The 20353-nt window shown below is 46.1% G+C and overlaps 1 protein-coding gene and 1 long non-coding RNA gene across 2 annotated transcripts in view; one reads left to right on the forward strand and one right to left on the reverse strand.

Annotated features, from left to right (window-relative positions):
- LOC149873576 (uncharacterized) overlaps window positions 1-20353 on the forward strand; it is a 76361-nt gene that overhangs the window by 42065 nt on the left and 13943 nt on the right. The window lies entirely within an intron of this gene.
- Window positions 18881-20353, reverse strand: part of CAPN13 (calpain 13) — a 133656-nt gene continuing 132183 nt past the window's right edge. Inside the window, exon 26 of the mRNA XM_090047294.1 lies at window positions 18881-19348. The gene's annotated coding sequence lies outside the window, so the exon portion shown is untranslated. The remainder of the gene's footprint in view (window positions 19349-20353) is intronic.

A 20353-nucleotide genomic window follows, 5' to 3' on the forward strand; every position in this document is an offset into this window, starting at 1 on the left:
TTTCTAAAATAATTAAAAGTATGGACACATACATTCGAAAGGGAGAAGGAGCCACTTATATCACCAGCTCAGCGCTCCCAAATAACACTGGGCAGAGGGTTTGCTCAGTAATTCTTGCATCAGGTTGGTGTTACAGCTTCCTCCAAAAACTTGTGGGCTTAGTGGACTAAAAGCTCTAGGTTAAGTAAGTTCATCTACAGATGAACATTCAGATGAGGCTTTTCCTGAGCTAAACTAGGTTGCTAGGTTTAACAGTGATTATGGACAGATAGCACATTTACTCCCAGGTAATTAGACTTAAGTCCACAGTTGAAGTGGAATGGACAGATAATACGCAGTCTTGCACTAGTATAAGTCACTCTATTCCAAGGTAAAGTCAGGAGTCATTATATACTGAGTTAATTTAGACGAATACATCAGTCATGTGTCTACAGTTCTCTTCAGTGTCATGCCATGGTAGGCATTTGCTGCATGCAAAAGGGCCATTACAGATTCCTCTGCCACTCAGTGGCAAGGATCTGTAAGTGTCTACTGTAGCGGTTTTCAACCTGCTGTCTGCAGACCACTGGGGGGTCTGCCAACTATATCTAAGGGGTCTGCAAAAGATGACTATGATCAATCAAAAGTATGTGAATAACCATACCTAAAATTCGAAGGGGTCTGCGCCTCCATTAGAAATTTCCAAATGGGTCCACACTTCCATTCAAACTCTTTAAGGGATCTAAAGTGGCAACACATAGGGGGTGCATGGGGGTGCATGTGTATCCCTGAGACTGGCTATGGAGGGACCTGTCCTGATCAGTGACTGGTTGCTGGGGGGGCATGTGCCTCCCCTGACTAAGGCAGCATCAGTCACCTATGGGGATCTACAACTGAAAAAAGGTTTACCGCTGTTTGTTTCCCTGGGGACAAGAAGCAGTGGCACAGCTTGTGCCTCTGCTAATTGTTCTCAGGGAAGGCCTGTGCCACATGCCCTCTGGCACACAGCAGATTACCCTGGGTGGGGTGGGGCTGGTGGGGCCAGAACTGTGCTGCCCCAGCAGCCTTACCTGGGATTCTGGGGGCCTTCTGGGGCTGCAGCTCAAGTGATCCTGCCACTCAGAGCCTGGCTGGCTGCTGGAGCATGGCTCCAGCCAGGCAGGCTCCAGTTTTGGGCAGCACTCGCTGCCCCCACATGCGCCGCTCTGATTTTATTTTCTTTTTTTGCATGGGTATTTTTGACCCCAGGATCTCCCGTGGTCAACAAAACTGCCTGTGTGGCTACCTTGCAGCACAGAAAACAGCTGCATGTGCAGTATGTTGCACCATAATGTATCTGCAGCACCACATACTACATAACCATGCTCATTTGGACCTGGCCCTAGAGAACTGTTGTGGGTCTATCCAAGATACCAGTTTAATTTTACTCCACAGTAAAATGCAAGGTAAGCTGAGGATTCATTTTATCTCCAGCTCCTGGGAGATTTTTTAATAAACTATACAATATTTGGTAATAAGGGATCAGAGCACTGCCAGCAACAGCAGAGGTGGGCAATTATTTTGGGCGGAGGGCCACTGACTGAGTTTTGACAAGCCATTGAGGTCTGCATGACAGGCAACCAAGAGCAGATAACTATTAATTTTCTAAATTTTTTAGGGGCCCTGCAGGCTGGATAGAATGGCCTGGTGGACCACATCGAGCCCATGGGCCGCATTTTGCCCACCCCAATCTGAAGCCAGCAAAACTTCTCCTATACAGGGAAGCTAGTGTAGCTGTGGTGCCAGAAAACTCCTTCTGCCACCAGAACTATGGTGGTCTATGCCATTAACTGCTTCAGTGCTGCCAGGGTAATGTAGCCCTATAATAGAGACAAGGACTTACTGGGAGTGTGTACATGAGACATTTACTGCAGAGCTGCCATGTGTGGGCCTATTAGGTCTCAGTAAATTAATAAACACTGCCATAGGTTAGTACTTGTAAATACAAGTATTATGCTGCAGTGGAATTATTTACTGTACAGCAGTGCATGTGTAGATGCTGACCAGACTGGCTGGGGCATGAGGGTGCTTTAGTGCGGGGGCTGCCTATTGGCTAGCCCCATACTGAAGCACCTTTGTGCCCCAGCCAGCCCCTCTGCCAGCCAGGGCTGCTTCATCCCGGCTCAATATGCTGCAGTCCCTGGTGCACATGTAAATGCGGTGGCCAGGAGCAATAAACTTTGGCGCAATATAATCCAGAATTTGTTGCATCACATTACTTGAATGTAGATGTGCCCACTGAGTGCAGAACTGAGTACAGATCTCCTAAAGTTCTCTCTGGTGAACTCCTAAAGCCCTGTCTGAGCATACGTGGGTCTTAATGTAGAATTTGGATCAACAGTTTTAGCTCATTCTCTGTTTTCATTGTTCCAAAGTCCTAGTTGGGAATTTGCAGGCAAACTTCCTAGGACATTACAAGATTCCTCACTAAAATATCCTGCTCTCTCTCATCAAGAATGTGCATTGCTGATAGCTAAATTTGTTCAGCTGATCTCAGGCACTGCCCTGGTAAATGGAGAGCAAGTTGGCACCTAAAACAGTCAGCACCCTAGCTGCATATAGAACAAGCACCTTGCCTTATATGCAGACATCAGTGAGCAATTAGTACTGTTCCCTAGGCCTGTGCAAAATGGCTAGTATTCATTCTGGATTTGGCTGATTTAGGGGACAGTGATTTGATTTGGTGATTTGAATCACTGTCCCAAATAGATTCAGCTGAATCTGATTCAGAGATTCAGCTGCTGCCAAATCTCTGAATCAGCCAGGCCCAGCCCCCACCCACAGCCCTGCAATGGCTGCCCCACATGTCCCAGCTCCCGGCTCTTCGGGGGAAAAAAAAGCCCTGGCTCACTGGGTGCTACCGGGCAGTCCCTGCTGCCCCATGCTGTGTTGGGAGCTCTGTACAAGCCTGGGTGAGGCACCCATGGGGGGGCTGGGGTAATAAGAGGGAGGGTCAGGGAGCTTGTGGCAGAGCCCCCCATGCAGTGTGGGGGAGTGGGGGGCAGCAGGGATCAATCCCCCGCCCAGCAGCACCAGGTGAGCATTGGGGCTTTTCTTTAAAGCACCAGGAGCTGGGCCGGGTGGGACAACCATGGTGGGGGCTGGGGGAGAGGACAGGAGTTGGGGGGGCTGACAGGGGTCCCCCCATGGTCCCCTCCCTCCTACCCCAGCCTCTCCTCCCCTCCCCTCCCCTCCCCTCCTCTGCCCCTTGAACTAACCAGCTTGGAGTCTGGCTCCCTGCTGCAGCCACCAGGGACCATCCAACTCATCAAAGCTCTCTGAATCTTTTCCAAAGATTCAGAGAGGTTTGAATCAATTCGGACCTTTAAATTGGTCCCGATTCGATTTGGATTCAGAGATTTGGCCGCTAAATCAGGCCGAATCTCCTCCAAATCAAATCACTGCTCAAAGCTTTGCACAGCCCTACTGTTCACCTTGACTCATTCCAGGAACCAAAATAATCCGTTCTGTTTTGTGAAGAATAGATCCAGGTGAGAGTTAGATCTTTATGGCTAGAATGTCACCACATCTATGCAGCATGATGAACATCCTGGCCCTACCCCCAACATACACAAACCTTGCAAAATCATGAGCCAGGGCCCCTAAAATCTTGAGATTGGTTTAGAAATTATGAGATTTGGAAAAAAAAACAAATTGGAAAGTAATTTTTCTTTTCCTTTTGGTATTCCTATATGGTATTAAGTTTTTCTTTTGCAATCCTAAGGATTAGAAACTTGCTTTATAAAGAAGAAGAAGAAATCAAGTTGAGGTTCTCATACAATCATTTGATTCCAGGAAGCAGGGTATTATGAAAAACACCATGCTGCTGAGAGTACAATCACAGGAGTTGGCAACATTGCCTATGGTCCTGTGAGTTTATGGCAATAACAAATTTCACAAGTAGACTTATAGATCTCCAAAGGAAAGTATAGGAAAGTATATTTTGAGTTTAGATAAGAGAAGGTATTTGTTGAGCTTAGCTCACAATTTGGATGACAAAATGCTGTTCATATCTTTACTGCCATTGAAAATATTTTGTTAGGTGGTTTAAGAATGGATAAGTTCTGGCCATGACTGCAGTTCAATTCTGCCATCTGGAGGGCATGTCTCACTGTTTTATTAAAACACTGTTGGGTAAAATGTAAATTATCTAAACAGTTGTTCCAAATAAAGTCTGAGTGCTTAAATGCTCTAGAAAGGATGAGGGGCAATTTGAAATTTTTTTTAAGGACCGCCCCCCCAAGGATATTGTCTCTGTGTGCTAGAAAAAAATCTTTTGCCTGGCAAATTGACTAGAAGGGATGAAGTACATATATATAATTATTGCAGTCAAATTAAAGTGATATTAAATTCAGAGGAATGATTCTGTATGAATGGTTTATTGTTTCTCATTGATTCTAAGCAACTCTGTGCTTTACAAAGACATGGCAAACTCAACCTCAGATCTGAACTCAAAGCCAGTGAACATCACTCAGAGTTTTACTGACACTGCATGAATCAAAATAGAACCCTAGCCACATTCTTAAAGAAAAGATGTTGCAGGACTAATCAGAGTAGAAAGCTTTCAACTTATCTGAACTGATAAAGTGAGCAGATAAGACTTAGAAGGCAAAAAGGACCAGAAGATTTTAGTAATGTTTTTCTGACCATAAATGCTACAGTACACATTTTTTGTCAACTTATAATCTTTTTGTCATGTAAAAAGTGGTTGCTTCAGATTTCATCTTTTCCAAGAGACCTTGATAATCCAGGGGTGTAGACAGACATTTAGCATAAAGCACCATGAGTTAGAGCACCCTCCCTGCCCCCTGACCCAACGAACATTTGCCTACTGGGTTGGCACTTGCTGGGGGTGGGAGGTGCCAGTGGTAGGGGTGGGGCAGGAAAGCTGCAGGGGCAAAAAGTGGGGAGAACAGAGGGCAAGGGGGTCTACCTGACACCCTAGCCACAATTTTCCCTGCTGTAACAGTAGGAAGGGGGGTGAATTTAAGACAACCCTTCAATAATTAGATTCTATACCTGAAAAATGCTAACAAATGTATAACTTTTCTATGTGTAGAATCTTCCATGAATTCAGGGTTGACTTAGGTTCAAGTTAATATAGCATATCCAGCTTCATCTAAAAATTTACACCATTGAATACCCACACATTGAAATCAGGCATATTTATAAAGTATCAAGTTGCTTATCCAAAAATCTCCAGTAACTTTTAGAAATCCTGTCCCAGTTTTGATTGCTGACTTGGCCACTGACTTGCCATATGACCTTTGGGTAATTACTTCTTCTTTCCATACCTTTTGGTTTACCAATCTGAGAAATAATTATAATTCATTTGTAAAAACCTATGACATCTATGGGTGAATACAGTTATGATAGGTCTGAGTATATTATTATTACTCTAGGCAAAGTAACCTGTAAAGGTTCATTCTTAGTCTCACAGGAAAAAATCCAGATCTCAGAAGTAGTAGTCTAATCATTACGAAGATAATTCTTGATGAGTGACTCGTGGGGCCTTGAAAAATGGGTCACTGATGAACATGTACTGACACATCACCAACACAACACTGAGAAGGCTTACTGAGGAGGGACCACCTGGGATGGATCAGCATGAATCCTCCACTGACAAATAGTTTCCCAAACCTTTCCTTCACTATAAACAGAAACAGATTATAGAGGTCTGGTTTCACTGTGGGATACTCCCACACCCTTGAAGGCAGTTACATTTTAAGACATGTGCTGCTCAGATTTCCCACATGGCTGAAATGGACTTACCTCTGGAATTGGGTGTGACTAGTATTCAGCAGGGTGCAGGGACCCTGCTTTTAAGTTTAGGACAGGGAATGAGTAATACAGTATCTAATTGACATTACAGAAGGGGAAGCTACTTCAGTTGAATGGGTAAAACCCGCTGAATTGGATCTCTGTTTTAATGAAGCAGGCTCCGGTCCTCTATCTTATATCCCATCTACATTTTATTGCACACATTTCCTCAGAACATTTGACTTTAAGAGCACTGTATTCCATTTAACTTTAAGAGCAACATATTCCATTCTGTTTCTGTAACTCCAGTTGCGTAATGCATAGTCTGCATGGCTTGCTGTACATTGCATAACAGATAAAGTTTGTAAGCCGCAAAGGGCTAGGACCGAAGATGGCTTCACTCTGTACCTCGGAATGCTTCTTTATTGTAGATATACTTTTCAGAGCCTCTAGCATGGGGAAGGAAAATCTGTGACCCTGAAGAGAGGTGCAGGTCTCCTCCGTTAATTAACCCGTTAGCAAAAAGCTACTGAGTAGATTCTACTGTGGCAGGTGAGGCTTGTTAATCCCAGAAGACCAACTGGGCGCTTGTACATGTGGCGAAAATTGGCCATTTTTGCGGTTTAATGGTGTCATGCAGTACACATGTGTGTGTTGGGGGGGGCGGGCTAATGATTTAAATGAGTTTCCTATGTTGCAAACTAAACCACATCTGCATGTAGTTTAGTTTGCAACATCACTATTTGTAATGTTGCAGCCTTTGACTGCTCGCCCCCCACCGTGGGAGACGTGGGCTGAAGGCAGAAGCAATGAGGGGCCCAATCCTTTTTTTTTTTCCATAAAGCCTGCCTGCATCTCCTATGGCTGGGGGGGGGAGGGAGCTGCCAGTCAGCCAAGCAGCCCTTGAGCTGTGGAGGGCCCCAGTCCTTCCTTCTGCAGTGGTGGTGCCCCCTGGAGCTGGACTGCTAAAGGGCAGGTGCTGCCCCAGCTCACAGGCAGCACCTGCCAGATCCAACTCTTCCCGTGTACTCAGCCCGTGCACTGGAAGCCTGCTGGGTGCTTCTCCCCACAGGAGCTCAGGGAAGAGATGGATCCAGTGGGTGCTACCTGTGAGCTGGGGCAGCACCCACACAGCTAGCACCCTGCCCTGGCTCTCCCAGGGGGTGCCACCACCACAGAGGGAAGGACTGGGCCCCCCCCACAGCTCAGGGCCTGCACGACCTGGCAGCAGCTTGTGTAGGCAGGCTCCACTGAGGGGGGGGGGGGAGCAGCAAGGGACCTGATCCTTTTTTTTTTCCCCCACACAGCCTGCCCACCTCTCCCATGGCTGGGGGTGAGCTGCCGGTGGGCCCTGAGCTATGGGGAGCCCCAGATCTTCCTTCCATGGTGGCAGTGCCCCCGGGCAGTACCCACCTACTAGCAGGCCACCCAGGTGGCCCCAAGGGACACCACTGCCACAGAGGGAAGGACCGAGTCCCCGCACAGCTCAGGGGCTGCTTGACCTGCTGGCAGCTCATCCCCTGGATGTGGGAGACATGGGCAGGCGCTGCGGAGGGGGGAGGCGGGGGGGGGAGAGGCAAGGCCCCTCACTATAACAGTGACAGAAACCACTAAATTGAAACCATTTCAATTTAGGGGGCTAAACACCCATCATGTGTACAAGCGGCCATTGAGAGGAAGGGAGAAATTATGAGAAAGAGATGGATCCTGCAGGAAATGGGTCTGTTTGGGAAATGTATGTTTTATAGGTATTTCTTGCTGAGTTACCAATAGATCCTCATTCTGGGAAGAGAGTAAGCTTTGTTTTATTCACAGGGGCTGGGATTTTCAAAAGAGTTTATGGGAGCTCTTTGAAAGTCCTAGCCAGGGGGTGTTCACTTTATTTGGAGCCTACTTGCAAAGCCTGATGCTTCTCTTACTTTATTACAGTGCCTGTTGGAAATGACTCCACTGAAGCCAAAAATGTGAGCCTGGCATGTGATCTGACATCTTAGAAATATCTAAAAGCACTTATACACATACATTTGTCTGCTCTGATGTGCTGGAGATCCAATGTGTCAAAGCAGACTCAGTCGAGTCTGGTCTGCATGCAAGCTGACGCACCTGGTGCTGCATCCTATACATTGGTATAAATGGCGAAATGCACGTCAGTGCTGAGAAAATGGCAGTAGTGTGCTTTTGAACTAAAACACCTTCGATGGGTTTTTAATTCAAAGGTGCGCCGCCGCCATTTTCTCAGCGCTGATGTGCATTTTCCCATTTATACAAACACATGAGCCACAGTGTTGGGCACTTTTAAAAGCACCTGGTGCTGCGACACAAGCATGGGTACAAATGCCCTAAGGCACTCACATCCTTTCCATATAAAATTTGCTGTGTCCTTATAATATTTGGTGCTTGTGTGAAAGTCCTCACCCCTACTTCTCAAAGACCCATGACACCTGGTAGGCCAAATTTTAGTAAATAATTGCGATAGCCAGCAGCGTGCTCAGGGACATGATAACTAAGGAAACATACAGGCCAGCCTGTTGTAACACTTAGGAACATAGAGTTGGGACCCAGGGACAGTACCAGTAAATGGACTGCACTACAAATCACTTGTGTCACTCCAGTGCCTCCAGCAGCAGATTAAGATTTATTGGGGCCCTGAGCAAACAGAAAATCGGAGCCCCCCACATCCCATTATAAACATAAACGTATCAAAAAGCAGTAATAATTAGACCCGTTAAATGTTTGCATGGCACATTAATAAATAAAGCACAACGTGCAATGTCAAAATTAACTACTCAATTTTGCCATGCACCAAACTGAATAAAACAACTGCCTTAGGAAAATGACTCAGATACATGGGGATCACCATAAATGTATAACAACATGAAAGGAATGATGTTTTAGTTTAATGGACATGTGTAGACTCTAGTTTGACTATTTTTTAAATACATATTTTACATTGTACGTACACTATGGCAAACTACTACAAGAAAAATACAGTCCATACCAATAGCTTCGAGTACGAGGGGCGGGTGGATGGCCACCCACACAACCACACTACCACACCAGAGTGAGTGGACTAAGACGGGTAGGCAAGTAGCCTGCTAAATGTTGGCACCTTGGAGGTGTCTTTCTTTCCATGGAGGCAGCTCTCACCCCACTGGAGGCACCAGGCCTGCTCAATCTGTTGCGTTCATGGCTATGGCTTTGGAAGAGAGAGAGAGAGAGGGTGAAGGATGGTTTTTAAAAAATATATAATATCTGAGGCTTGCTGAAATGTCTGCCAAAGTACAAGAAGTCCTGGGTAATGCAACCATCTTGTGAGGGAGAGATAATTGGAGGCTCTGGTGTATGTGAAAGAGCCCAACCACTCCTCCCCCATGCTTGGGTAAGGGGGGTGGAGGGTGGTCACAGAGCCCTCCACGGCTCAACCCCTGCCACCTGCTCTGACCCATCCCTGCCAGATCTCTGCCTTGGAGGGAAGCAGGCATCTGTCTGCCTAAAGGGTGCATGCAGCTTCATGCAGTCCTGCGCCTATGGGCCAGCAGCACTTCAGCTTTCCCGGCTCCCCTAGTTCCAGTCCGCCTAGTCCAGCCACGGAGCACTGGCACAGCGAGGGATGCTCCTGTTGTGGACATGCAGGGCACAGCAGGGAAACACAGGGTGCACTGAGCATAACGTGCTGTGAAGGGCTGGGGTTGTTGCCGGAGTGGGGCCTGGTGAGCAGCACAGGAATGACCTGATGGAGCCCCAGCCCCACTATAAGCTGCGTATGTGAGGAAGAAGCCATGGGTGCAAGGGCTCTACCACACTAAAGACCTGCAGGAGAGGTGGGTGAGAGAGGAAGGGGGGCCTGGAGTGGCCCCTGCATGGTGCTTAGCGCTGCACTCACCCGGCCATGCACCCTGCGTGTGAAGCTCTTGGACTTGCTCTCAACCACTGCACCCAGCTTGCTTGGTGGGGCCTTGAGCTCTGTGTCCTCCTTTACTGCCTGATCCAGCTAGTCTCTCTGAATTTTTCCCAGGGAGCCCCTGACCAGTAGATCAGTAAGTGCCTCCTTACTGATCTAATTCAAACTGAGGCTTGAGAGATTGAGCTAGCCTTCCAGAGCCCCCATCTTAGATTCTCACCAATGATTTGGTCTATAGCTGCAGCCTAGAAAACCTGAGAGGATGTCCTCACAGTCGCTAGCACAGGGGTAGGGTATAGCTGGTTAAAGGTCTGTACTCCATCCAGGGCAGACACTTACTGAACGCTAACATTGTGCACATTGAAAGCACCCTCTACCTATGGAGTCAGAAGTACTTTGCAAAAAGTGATTCTCAGTTCTGTGAAGTCCTTTGCATGAACGCTGTCTAATGGATGGGTAAACCATGTCATTTTCCTGCAATAATAATGTAGCAGCACTAAAAATGGACCCACCTGAAGGAATAGGAAGGGCTGCCCTGCAGAGGGACAGAGTGTGCCAAAGAGACAGATTTTGTCCCAGTAGAGACACTGTTTGCCCTGAGGCCGAGTGAAGCCCCAAACTGAAGCTGTTTTGGAGGTAGCCCTCTTGGAAGTGGGAGGGGTGATGTAACCCCAGCAGGGTTTGAATGAGAGCTGTTAGCAAAAGCCCGGGAAGAGCCCTGGCCTGGGATTGGCTGAAAGGCTTGGTTAAAAGAGGGGAGCAGTTTTCCCGGGGGAGAACAAAGGGGAGGGAGAGGGGGTGAGAGACAGGCTGGAGACCAGGGAAAGGATCTCCCCATGGCCACCCCTCCGAGAGCCCCTGGCAGAGCCCTGCAGAAGTAGCAGCAGAGGCTGCACGAGAGTGTGTGTCCATTCTCCCTCCCTTCCCCTCCAAGCCCTGCCAGGGCAGGACAAGAGAGGAGCTGCCTGTGAGGAGACTCCAAGCCTGGGAAGACCCTCCTGCAAGCCCCTGTGTGGCTGGGTGAGGGGAGGGGATGCAGGGCCAGGGGAGACTGCTGGAACTGCCCTGGTTTTTCCCCCTATGAGTGAGAAGGCCCCGGGGAGGGGCAGGCTCAGGGTGCTGGGGGAGCCCTGGGCTAGAGGGGCAGGGGCTGCTCCAGCCACCAGAAGGTGAGGAGCAGGCAGGGCCCAGGGAGGGGCTGCATTTGCTGGGTGCTGTGAGGCTGTGCTGGGCAGGGGAAACTGCTACAACCTACAGCCCTGACTGTTTTCTGCTGTGCCAAGAAAGGGGTCTGGGCAGGAATCGGCTCTCTTGCAGGGACTGCAGGGGAGGAGCCACCACCTGCTGCATGGAGACCCCTGTAGCTTGTGTGAGGGATGCCAGCACCAGGGACCACCCACAGATCCTGTGCAGGGGCACAGACACAGCCTGCTCCCTGAGACACCCAACCAGGGGCAGTGCACACAGGGTCCTCAGTACACAGCGTATAAGTTACAGACTGTGTAAATAAGTTCTTGATGGTTTATTAGTTGGAGTATCAATGTATTTATGTATTGGTTCCTTATTTATCATGGGTAATTTGTATACCTTCCCCTAGTGTAAATGTATCCAAGAAGCATTAACCCTTAAGCCACCATCACCAGGTCATGCAGTGTAACATTTGTTCTATTGCATTGGTTATATGTTACCTTGTAAATAATTAATCCTGTAAATAGTTTTATAGTGGTCTGCAAGGTTGTTTGATTGTAAGGGGAGGCTCCTCACTCAGGGACCCTGCAGCAGCTACCCAGGGAGCTGGGTGGGGCCACTGGCTACCGGGTACCCCAGGATCCCACTACTCAGGTGAAAGCGCACAGTAGTGTCAGACCCAAGGTTACACTCCATAAAGGAAATGTCTTCCTGTTCTGTGGATGGTCAATGTAATTTGTGCCTTTCAATGCTAAACAAAGAGGTTTCATTAGTCTGTGACTTCTGTGGATGATGCAGAAGTGATTTCCACAGCAGCAGCTCTCACCCTTAATCTCTGTGGTGTTCCTTGCGCTAAAGCCAGAAGCTATAATTAAAGCCTAATTTCTCTCTTTCAATAAAACAAAACAAACAAACAGAGACTAGAGGACATAAAATATAGTAATGGGGGAAACTCTATCTAAGATGAGAGCTGTCTGGACTCTCTGACAGTGATAACTCTCATCTTTCACCATCTCTCCCCGGGAGGCACTTGGCTTCATTTATACTTCAGCACTTGGAGAAGCTTCCTTCAATCATAAGCATGCCCACGAGACCTTCTGACAACAACTTAGGCATAGTAATAAGGCTGAAAAGTCAGCAGCAGTGACTTCTTTACACCATGCCTCTCTTTCCGTCCCCCTTGGGCAGTCAGAGAGACAATGTTGAAGGAGTGGGGCAGAGGGGAGGTTTTATTCCTCTGGACAGAGATGTCAGCTCTCTAAATGATGTTTGTTGTAATTGTTTCATAGACTTCATAGAAGTTAGGACTGGAAGGGACCTCGCGAGATCATCGGGTCCAGCCCTCTGCCCAAAGAGCAGGGAAGTCAGCTGGGTTTATATGACCTCAGCAAGGTGAGGTGAGCATCCAGGGCATTTCTTGAAGTGAGCTGAGCAAAGGAGGCCATTCTCACAGCCCTGGAAAATGAAGTCTTCTGTCTGCAAAAATAATACAAGGCAGGTAGATGTGAGGCAAGTTGTCTTGTAGGTGCTTTTTCTGTAGGAACCAGACTGCCAGTCCCCTTGTTCAATTGCTCTTGGCCAGCCAACCGCTTTTAGAGGGGAGTAACTCGAATCTCACTAACCTATATTTTGCAACCTCATTAGTTTCCCATGGCCAGCTTCTCTTCTCCATAACACTGGTGTAACACCAGAGTATCCATCAATTTCAGTGATCAGTGCTGTTTTATTAGATTTACATTGATAACTGGAAGCAGAACTTGGCCATTATACCCCATAGCACAGACAGAAAGGAAGGGATTTGGCTAAAGATGTCTGGATATTACTCAATCTGGATGAAACTGCAGAGGCGTTTTTTTCTGTCTAGGTTCTGACACCATAGCCATCACTATGTTTAGGAGGCATCTGGGTGGGTACACATAGGTTAAAGAATTGGAGATGTTTGGTGTTGCCACCATGTCTGCACTAGGGTTGTACAAAGCAGGCCCTATTCAATTCGAATTCAGATTCAGCTCGAATCAGGTACAGTGATTCACTTAGTTGATTCGGACCACTGTCCCTGATTTGATTCGGCTGAATCTGAATTTGAAGATTTGATGCTGATTCGGAGAATCAATGATTTGGACATAGACATGGCTTAAAATGGTTTTTCTACATACCTCGAGGTACCAGCACAGCTTGTGAATGCTGCAATGCTGAAGCACATGAAGTGTCCCACAGGAGTGTGGGGAAGCCCTCCACGTGTTTGGTGGCAAACCTGGAAATGGACCGGAAATACTCCCCCCACGCAACCCTGGCCTGGCAACTGGCCACGGGGGGACCCTGGGTACCCTCCCCCCAGGCCCAGGAGGCACTAGGTGCCGAGCAGGGTGGGGGGAGCCGCATGAGGGGTTCCCCCCCATGTGCTCCCCGGCAGATCCGGAAGTGGACTGGAAGTGCTTCTGGGGAGCCCCCGTGCTTCTGTGGGACACTCCATGCGCCCCAGCATTGCAGCACTCATGAGCCCCTGCTACCTCGAGGTATGTAGAACAAACATTTAAAGCGGTGTCTATGTCCTAATCAATGAATCTTTCCAAATCTCTCCAAATTGATTTAGAGGGTTCTGATTGGATTCAGAGAAATTAAAGTGTCCCCTGATTCAATTTGGATTCAGAGATTCAGCCACCAAATTGGGCCGAATCTCTGCCAAATCAAATCAAGCACCGAAGCTTCACACAGGCCTAGTCTGCACTCCTTTAGTTCTTTGTTAGCTGCTTGAGTTCATTTGAGACCCAGTGATCAATTAATTGGTTGTTAAAACAGTAGGACCAATGTCACATACCACACTCCAGTTACTTAAATTTATTCTCCCTTAGCTGTTAGAAGACATTGACTTGCTTGGTATTTAAGTTTTATCTCACCGTGGATAGATTTCTATCTGGGTTTGATTGTGGTTTGTCTTGTAGCAAGTCTACATCTCATTCCAGGCTGAACAGAAGTAGTAGTACTGGGAAATAACTTTTCCACAGGCAGTGCATTTAACAATGCTAATTAGCAACATCTGATGTAGCTTCCTCTGTAATTAGCTTCCTTCATATGAGCCCTGGAGCCCCTGGATGGGATCAGTAGATACGTCCAACTTCCATAGACAGTTCTCCTTTAGGTGAGCAGTGGTGTATTTCCCCATTCAATCTCATAGGCTTAAAGTTCAAGAAGTGTTTTTTTCCCATGAAATCATCTACTTGGAAATAGGCAAACAATTGCTGTGTTTAGCCTAACCTGCCCCTAGGTGTCACTGTCACTCCACAGAAAAATAAAACAGGCAGGCATGGTAAAAGGTGATCAGTTTTTCATGGGTGCCAGGTTCCTGAACAAGGTGACTGGGATCACACTTGACTCACAGGTGATGTTGAATGCTGCAGGCAGAAGTGTGTAAGAGAAGAAAGGGACAGGTGTGCAGCGGCAAGGGTTGGACAATGTCCTGGGACTGGCTAGGACAGAAGACACTGTTGAGCTTGCTTAGAAAGGACCACTTTAATCATCCTTTTCCTTCCTAGTGAGCTACCCTCAATACCCCAAAAGTAATGGCCATTATAGGCCTATCAGCAGTAGCTGTTGAGCACTGACACATTAGTGTATCCCACCAGACTCACTGTCACTTTGAACCAGCCAGGTCAGCTAGGGAGGAGGAAGGATGGAGGTGGGTGTTACCTAAACCTTTAATGGTGCTTCTTTCCCTCCTTGCTAGAGCATACCCATGATTCCATAATCTTCTAGGTTGGGTGTGGGGCATGGAAAGAGGCCTGGGTCCCTCCTGTGAAGGCTATATTATATTAAATAGTCATAGTCATGAGGCTGGGATACGCCTTCCCTCTTCCATCAGGCTAAGAAGTGCTCTTCTCTCTTCCTGGCACAATGGTAATTTAAGTCTTCCATGGAAGCTGGAATGTCTTCAGGAGGAGAAAGAGCCACATCTCTGAGCCAGTCATAACTGTTACCTGGGAACTGATAAAGATAGGTTCAGATCCTCTGAGGCAGACGAAAGAATTGAACTGCTGGGTCTTCTACAACCTAGATGAGCACTCTAAAGACTGAGCTGGTGGTTGGGCAGAAGGACCTATTGCATTTGTCCATTGATCCAGGTAGTCTGCTCTAAGAGAGTTTACTGGATCAGGTCCTGAAAACAAGATAGGCAGAGAAATGTCTAGTGTGGATCCCACATTGGATTTAGGCATGAGCTAGGAACCTAGGTATTCCTCAGCCTGAAGAATGAGACAGAATTGAACATGGAGAGCAATGCTAATGGAAACTGAGGCATTTTGGCACTGGAACATTTAGCTGAACCCCCTTCTCCCTGACATTTAGGTACCTAGCCATTTAAGAGTAGCATTCAAAAGTGTGTGCAAGTCCCCTATATCAGGGGAAAATTAGGTGCCTCATAGTGGGACTTGCAACACCCAATGTGCTGAACAGAGGTATGCTTAAGCCAGCCAACTGGAAGTGCTGGAGAGAGGCATGTGTCTGAAAACCAGCTGCTCTCAGAGTTAGGCATCTGCATGAGACTGTGATGCACAGTGGGCTGTAGGTAGAAGATGGCTGACCTGAGCATCTTGGCACCTAAGGTGGTGAGCACCTCTGAGTATGTGCAGCAGTAAAACTTAAGACTGCTGGCAAGGTTTTGGAGAAATGTTAAGGGTCCACAGACTCTTGTGTACCTAACTCCAGCCTAACTGTTTATGTAGCTCTCACACATGAGCTAGGGTGCCAAAAGTGGAAGCAGGTTAGCAGTTTGACACCTATGTCCTTTTGTGGACCTACCCCCTCAGGGGACTTCCAGCATCTCCAGGGTTAAGCAGCAGCTGATAGGGAGTTTAAAGGATCTACGTTTTGGATGTGGATGCCCATAGAGGTAGTCTGGGAGCACTCAGGGATCATTTAGGATGTTTGTACACACCACAGGGGTTTACTTCAATTTAATTCTCCCTAAATTGAAGCGGGGGGGCTAACCCCTCTCCCCCCCGCTTCAATTTAAACTGAAGTAAACTCCTGTGGGGCATACACAAGAGTTGGGCCCGATTTTTACCTGCCTCTCCGGTGGCAGGGGGAGGAGGGTGAGCAGCTGGCGGGCTGAGCAGTCCCTGAGCTGTGGGGGAGGAGGGGCGAGTGCTTCCCTTTGCAGCAGGGGTGGCGCTCCCCAGGTGGCATGCGCCCGCAGGCACCCAGCCCAAGTGGTCCGAGGGGGCACCACAGCTGCAGAGGGAAGCACTGGGCCCCTGCGCAGCTCAGGCAGGCAGGCAGACTCCAGGGAGAAAAAATAAAGATCAGGCTCGCCACTTTTTTTTTTTCAGTGGATCCTGCCTGCCCGGGCTGCAGCTGGGCTGCCTGCACAGCCCCTGAGCTGCACAGGGCCCAGTGCTTCCCTCTGTGGCTACTAAGGTAGCAAACTAAAACACCTCAGACATCTTCTATTTTGCTACATCCCAAAGTCATTTAACATGCATTATGGTGCTGACAGTGTAAACAGCAATGCTATCAAAGTGGTACAAAAGGGCATTTAAGACATTTTAAAGGCCAATTTTGTGGCATGTACAAAGGCCTTTTAGTTTCTTGTAACACTTAGTGAACTAGCTCAGTTTTTCAGGTATTTATCCCATATCCATTACTGTAGAATTCCCTTCTCCTGTCCTTAGCTATTAAAAAGAAATGATGAGTTTGGCTTTAAAATCTTGAGTTTTTAAAATGGTATGCTCTTGGATTTGTATGTTTTCTGGTATCAGAGTTTTTAAGGGTCATGTTTTAAGCTTTTCTCCATAATCATGAGGATTAGAAACGTCTTTTCCTGAAAGTACTGGCTTTTATTTATTTATTTGTTTAAATGTAATTGCACAAATCCCAGAGGTGTGCCTTTCAGGGAATTTCCAAATATTGCACAATTTGCAATAACAGTGCAGGGCTTGGCAACACTTACTACCTTGTCAATATAAAACTTGATAGAGTGGTCACCATTGCAAGGTCTGCAGTAGACAAAAGTCAGTCAGTCACAAATATCTAAGATGCAACTGTTTCTCCTGTGACTTAGAATAGCAAATAGCTGGGTGATATCTGACAAATGTTGACTTTTTAGTTGCCGTTCTTGAGTGTAAATAATATTAAGCCTCTGTTTTTTGTTGTTGAAAATATAGTCGCAGCTGTATTGTAGCCAAATTCCAGTTTCTCTTTATTGACAGTGGAATTTTTCAGGATACTAAGCACCTTTGACTTTGCTTTTGGGATGGTTAATCAACAAGGCTGTCACAATGATGGATTCCTCCAGAATTATTGCTTAATTAGCTTAGTTGGAGGTATAAATCAACTGGAATACCAATTCTTTTATAGCTCCACACAGGCAGCCATGCTCAGCCTGAAAATAATGAGTTATTAGCTTCTATCACAGAGCAATGCAATTGTGCAGCCTTAAACCCACAAAAGTACAGTGACTGCACTTTCTTCTCTAGGACCCCTGTTCTCCGAAGGATTAAGCCCACATGTAACTATGTACAGAAACAGAGGCACTCACCCGATGAGACGATTACAGGAGAACTGGAGTTCTGGGCTATGGGTCAAATCTAGCCAATGGTTAAAAGTCACTGAGAGTCAGTTCAGGGACTTACCTGTGAAAAGCTGGTAAATGCTGTTTTTTAGGCAATACTACAAAATCTCTATTAGTACACATGGCACTGATACATTTGGCCTGATGCCTGTTTAATGGAAGTTGTGTCTAATTCCCTTAGACAGCTTTGAGGATCCCTAACTCACTTCTTATTGTAGTTTTTGTCACGGAACTTCTTACACGTTGCTTTTCCCTTAAAATGGATGAAAACTCAGCAATCTAGGGCAAGTCCACGTTGCTGCTGGCAGAGTAGGCCAATTAGATGTCATGGTATAAAAATAAATAACTTTCACAACATGTAAAACTGCACACCGCCCATGCTTAATGCACTCATCTGGAAGGTCAGTTGCCTGGCTCTTATGCTGCTGGTATCAGGGTTTCCCAGGCTAGATGGAATCACCTGGCAGGCTGGATTCAGCCCACGGGCTATAAGTTGCTAACCCCTGTCCTAGTCACATTTTGAAAAATAAAGAAATTGTCTACTTTGAAAACTGCATTGAAACAGCAACACTTTTTTTTAACATTTGAAATCAGTGGGACTGCCCATGTATGGAAGGCCTACTGGTATGGCTAATGCTTCTAGAAATGTAACCCTATCTTACTGAATTCTCCAGAAGAGACTCTCGTGCTTTGTGACACATTTTTTGCTCCATCCTGGAATGCCAGTCTGCCAAATAAAAGGATGTGACATTTGAGTGCAGAAGGCTTGGAAGAAACTTGTTTTGAACGTTCAGCTGAGGTGCTATGCGAATGATATTGCCATGACAACCCTGACTTGCCTTCATACACTGATACTTGCATCCTTCTCTTTGGCATTTGAGCAAATGGAGTTTTTCAAGAGGTTTTTTTTAAAAGCAGTTGACTAAAAAATAAATAGGTCATTAGTTCTTCATCAGGGTAAGCAGAAAAGTTGATTTCCTGCAGGAGTGATGAACGCTCATATTTCTTTTGTGGATGAGCTAAACTGATACCCATATTTTAGGACACCAGGGAAAGGACTGAAGGGAATTCAGATCAACTTGCTTCTAAGCAGCCTAGCATAGAAACTAAATGAGGTGATCCCACAGATCTTTTCCATGTTCCTGGCAAGGCAAGATTGTTGCCTATATTCAGTTTCCCAAGGTTTTGCACCGTTTCGTTTTCAGAAGTTCTGCGATGTAAAAACAATGTGACTTTTACTAGTTCCTCTTGACCTTATCCTGGAAGAGAGGTTGGTATTGACTGCCTCCAACCTGCCTTTTCTCTTTCTTAGTAAATAACATTTCTGTTTCCATCACTTTAGACACTTGCACATATTCGCAAAGTCCCTTTCCCCCTACTTATTTCTTACACCAATTCTGGTATTTGAATGTAAAAGCTAGTAACTAATAGAAAAGTCCAACCAAAACTATACTTTGTTTATTTTTATTACATTAAAAATCATCTTTAAAATGCAGGGTCTTGTCTTACTTACATTTGATTTATGCTGGCATAAATAGAGTGACTTCTGATTTACACCAATTTATGAGAAGAACTGTGGGTTGTAGTCATAAGAAGATTTAAACATTTTGTAGATAACAATCTCACTGTTCCTAATTATGGATGAAATGGGAGCAAATTTCTTCTTCCTCAGGTTTTACTGTCTTCTTCCATGGACATCTTTTTTTAATAATGGCTTCCTACTACTTCTACATCAAGTCAGGCTAGTCTGAAGGAGAATCCCTTGTTCAGAAAGCAGAATACTACCAACCATATGCTATTTATTCCCAGAAAGTCTAGTTCATCCATCAACACTGCTTAGCTTGTGGAGAGCCATCTTCATCCTTCTTGTGATGCAACCCAAGCACCTTTCATGCATCAATAAACGCCAAAGCTGCCTAGAATGAGAGGGGAAGGAATTCTTAGGTAAAAAATGATTGCTTTTTATACCTCCCATCTGTAGATCAGTGCCATATAACAAGGCTTGGTGGGAAAGCAAATGTGCAGGAATTCAGAAGTATCCATCTGCTATAGCTAGCCATGTGATTGATGCCCCCTTCTAAGATGTCCTCTGGAGAGTTAGCTAAGCAACTCCCTCTCCTCAAACCCCCATCTTGAAATGAATTAGGAATAACAGGATCCCAAATCATGAGTAAAACCTCTGGTCTCTGGAGCAATTATAACACAACTAAGCAAGCATTCACAAGGAGTTTCACAAATGAAAGTACTGAGATTAGTTCTCTGGAGTTTTTGCTGTCCTATGCTCTGATCACAAGGCACAAAGCATTGTCAAGGGGACTGAGAATATATCTGGACATCCTCAAACTTCCAGGAACGTGAAACTGCATTATTCCACATATTTGTTTGCTTTTTGCTGGCCTTTTGTTTTAAAAAGTTTCTGCCCTCCAATCACAATTCAGACAGAATGCTGTATGACCTGACTGACCAGTCCCATGCTATAGGTAATGAATGGCTATTGAGTCTTGAAGTGAGCAGTTCATGAACACCCTATAGGCTGAATTTTGTTCAAACTATTAGATGAAAAATTATGATTAATGATATATTTGCAGAAGTTAAGATCGCTTCGTGAATGATTCATGAACAGAAAAAAGGCTAAATTGGTTATGAAACTTGCTTGCAATGAATAATTCAACCAGCTTTACTCCCTCAGGGCAAGGTCCTCATAATGCTGTATTTACTTGATGTTTGTTTTGCGATGTAAACACCCCACCACTGTGCAAACACTGACACATCAAAATGCAGCTTTATCATAATAGGACATCATATTGTGCATCAACCCAGATTCTCTTCCAGGAAACTTAAAGGCCAGGCTTAATAACAGGAAACTGAAACCATAGTCTCTGCAAACTCTAGCCTCAGTTTCCTATTTGCATTATTCATTT

Source organism: Crocodylus siamensis, chromosome 1 (genome assembly GCF_052110815.1).
Source record: "Crocodylus siamensis isolate JL-2025a chromosome 1, ASM5211081v1, whole genome shotgun sequence".
NCBI lineage: Eukaryota > Metazoa > Chordata > Crocodylia > Crocodylidae > Crocodylus > Crocodylus siamensis.